This window comes from Sitophilus oryzae, unplaced genomic scaffold (genome assembly GCF_002938485.1).
Source record: "Sitophilus oryzae breed Bouriz unplaced genomic scaffold, Soryzae_2.0 scaffold_147_pilon_pilon, whole genome shotgun sequence".
Classification (NCBI taxonomy): domain Eukaryota; kingdom Metazoa; phylum Arthropoda; class Insecta; order Coleoptera; family Curculionidae; genus Sitophilus; species Sitophilus oryzae.
The window spans coordinates 1-4,217 of NW_022146148.1; positions in this window are offsets into that span (position 1 = coordinate 1).

Consider the following 4,217-nt stretch of genomic DNA (forward strand, 5'->3'; position numbering starts at 1 on the left):
GTTTATTCGACGTCGCAGAAGCTTCTACTTTGCTGTAGTACTAGTCCAACGTCGGCACAACGTTATAAAAACGTTTAAATTTATTTTAATACCCAAGGTAGTGAGCTAACTATTTTTTGTAACTAATCCAACGTTGTGTTTAGTAAACATGTGGTCGCAAGTCGTGAAAATGCTACTTGGGCATGTTATAAATGTTAAATCCCTCTGGAAGAGAATTGGAGGATCTACAGAGTCTGCCAATTGGGGAGTGTAGACTGTAGTTCGTTGTATGGTCCTCACATTAAATAATTGGTTTTGCCTGGTCAATCTATGGGGGATATGCAAATTTATCTCAGACAACAAATTTGGGGAATCAATCAAATTATGGATTATTTTATACAAAGTCAGCAAATCTATAAGATTCCTTCTGTTCTCCAGGGTTGAAATATTTAGCAATGTCATGAGTTCATTGTAGTTTATTTGATCAATTGAAATATTTAATTTAAAGGCCACTTGTCTTAAAAACTTTCTTTGAATTTTTTCAATTGCATTGACATGAACCCTGTAGAATGGAGACCAAACAGGTGAGGCATATTCTAAGATAGAACGGACTAAGGAGCAATAAACATTATTCAAAGAGTAGACATTGTTAAAGTCCCTTAAGGTGTGAAGCATGAAGCCCAACAATTTATTTGCCCTGTCAAACACATAATCCACATGATCAGTAAATGTGAGCTCTCTGTCAAAGATTACACCCAAATCGCGAATTTTATCTAATTTATCAAGATTAATTTCACTTATATTATAGTCAAAAGAAACTGGATTTTTTATGCAAAAGAAACTTAAGATTTTACATTTATCTATATTTAGTTTAATATGATTTGTATGACACCATTCGACTAGGTGGTTTATATCAGACTGAAGCAGCTCACAATCACCGACCGATCGGATAACTCTATAAATCTTTAGATCGTCCGCGTTGAGGTGAGCACCACTATTTTCAAGATGACATAAGAGGTCATTTATAAAGCAGGAGAATAGTAAGGGTGACAGGTGTCCACCCTGAGGTACACCTGATGTAGCCTTATACTGTTTGGATTTGTAATTTTTAATTTTCACTATTTGTCCTCTGTCATTTAGATAACTTTGTAACCAGGATAGTAAATGATCAACCACACCAATATCACGCAATTTATTCAACAGTACGTAAACTGTACGCAACAGTACATTCAACAATCGTAAACACTCTTGGAAAATGAGTTTTTCTATTCGAAATCTTCACACTGATAAATTACTGACAATCTTTAGTGGCATCTACGGTCAAAAACGTGATTTCTTCCCTCCTACATGCTCCAAATACTCCAACGATTAAGACAACTTTAGCTAACGGCAATTCTTTGTCATCGGCTTCTTTCATAAAGCGTTCTATTTCCAGTTTTGTAAATACTTTTGATTTCTTTGCCTGATATCCGGAAGCTTTTCTTTCTAAAAATGCAATCAAGTTTGTGAATCTACGTTTCTGTTCAGGTAAATCATGGTGCGGAGAGAGCATCGAATATTTACTCCACAGAGTTGACGGCTTTAAGGTAGTGGATAAATAAGGAAATAAGCTAGCAGGAAATAAGCTAGCAATACCTTCGTTCTCTCGACATGTTTTTCTTTGACCCAGGTTTCAAAGTTGGTGTAGGTGGTCTCGTATAAGCTTTTCGACTTCTCGTGGATAGCGCAGTTTCAGCAGCTTGTTGAATATCCAAAGACTCGTCATTATCACTCATTTTTTCACAAAACTTTGTAGGAAATACGGCGACGTTTGAACTTGACAGAACTTTGTCATTAAACAATGCATTAACCATAGATAAAAGACTTATAATATTAAATAGATAGGCAACTTATAATACATTTCAATTTTATTATACAAGGGTGCCTCTGGTAGACGGAGGCTTCCCTTTGTATTTCTTACAAAGGAAAGAGAGGGGTGCGGGGAAGGGGGGTTGTTTTAGTTAATTTAAAATAAATTTAGACATACATGTAAGAACACTTTATGTGCTTTTAATTAGGCCGAACATATTATAAACGATAAATCAACTTAATTAAAAGCATACAGAGTGTTCTTATATGTCGGATATTAATTAAAAAAATATTAAAAAGGCAAGTAATAGTATATATTAAGCTGTTACAGTTATAATTTAATCTTTGGCGGTTTTCAGCAAATAGCAGGCAGTTTTACATAATTTTCCTCCCTTTGAAGTGAATTGGAAACGACTATATAATTTTGGTGTAGGCAAGATTCCCAGTTTGTTTCCGTTTGAGACCTGAAATAATAAAAACAAATTAAATTATATTTAATTATCTGCTGATTATGCTAATATAACGCAACGCTCGTCCTTAATTCCTTACATGCACCGTAAAAAATTTAAATAACTGTTAACTTACCATTGTATCCTTTGGAAGCCCGGTGTACAACAATTAAACTCCATGATAAAAAAAATCTTAGAGTCTATACAAATCACAAATTGTCTCACCATATTTAAAAAACATTGTCTAAAACAGAATACTGCCAAAAAATCTGAAGGAATTTAGTTTTACACATGTTTTACAATAATTCGACAAATCAAACCGTAAAATCACAACAAAAGCGTCTCGTGTCAGTTAAAAATCAAATTTTATTATTGTCAGATTTTGACATTTGCATTGTTGATATTGACAGTTTTAAATATTTTGCGCCTCTGCATCTTGGAGGAAAAACTATTTTTAATGAACTGTCATTTCCATTTAAGTTTCCCAGCCATGGCATTAACAATGCCTTAGAAACCGATTACCAGAACTTTTTAAGAAATGTTTAAAAATAAATAATAATAATAGCATGAGAATCTTAAATTATCCGCGTTCAAATTGCAAATTCAAAAAGAAATTCGTTGCGAAAAGAGTGTTTTAAGCACTGCATTAAAAACGCAATTAAAAATATAAAAATAACAGATAAAATTAAAAATATACCAGCGAGAATAATATATATCCACCACACCATATATTTTAAATTCAAAATCATTTTTGTTAAACAAATATAATCATGAAATTGTTTAGCAAATAATTTCCACAATCATATATGTACATCTTTTTTCTCGTGGAATTATTGTTTGTTGTAGTGCCAATCAATATTCATTCTGTTTAACGTGCGTATATTTTTGGAGTAAAAAACTTTCTGTTTTTACACCTGTGCGAACTAAAACAAAAAGTAGTAAATATGCAATCGCAAATAAACTTTGTCCGAATTGTTTTATCGATAGATTTTATTTAAATAGTATGGTGATGTGATTTTCATGTAAAATTTATTACATGATTTTGTTTACCATTATTCGAATATTTTAAATTACATATTTTTATTAGGACATTTCAACGAGCCCTTGTTTATTTTATAAATTCCGTATGTAAAAAGAGTACAATAAGTTTATAATGTACCGAACAAAGACAGGACACTAAACACGTTGCCAAACGTATGAAATAAACCGGGAAACTGTGCACATCGCTAAGAGACGTGGAAGGGGATATAGCAGATTTGTCAGAAGTGAAGTTATTTGAAGGGTGTTAATTCATTTGTGTTTGTCAAAAACTCTAACGTGATTGGTCGGGCTTAATAGTTGTCTGCTAGGGCTAGACACAAGTGATTTATCGCAGTTGGCCGGTCGACCCAATCAATACCTCTGTCAGTACTTAAAGTTCTAGAGAAAGGTGTTCAGCTTCACGATTTAATTAGGTCTCATGATACTTAATTTGTTTATTTATTAACTAGTCGTTGTAATTTTTCCTATAGCTTGACTTTTTTTAAGTGCAAGCTAGAAACACTTGCATTTTTGGTATAAATAAGTGGAATCGAGTAGGTGTTCGATAGTGGTCGCGCCATTAGAACTCTGAATTCAAAAATCGATATCTCGAAATCTATTAGAAATAATAGATTGTAGTTTTTTCAAGAACTTTGTTAATATTTCTGCTGTGTTTTCTTTATAGACAGTATGTGAAAATGTTTATCAATAAAAAAAATACACGATTGCTGAAAATTGCTATCCTCTAAAAGTAAATGGATGGATTGTTTACAATTTTTGAATAGAAAAAACAACCGTATCGAATTTTTCTTATGTAAACATATTGTAAAATATCCGATCTTGAAAATAAAAAAAGTTTTAATATCTAAAGTGGTTCTTGAGTTATAGCCTGTTATGTGTTAAAAAGTTGAGTTTTTCAAT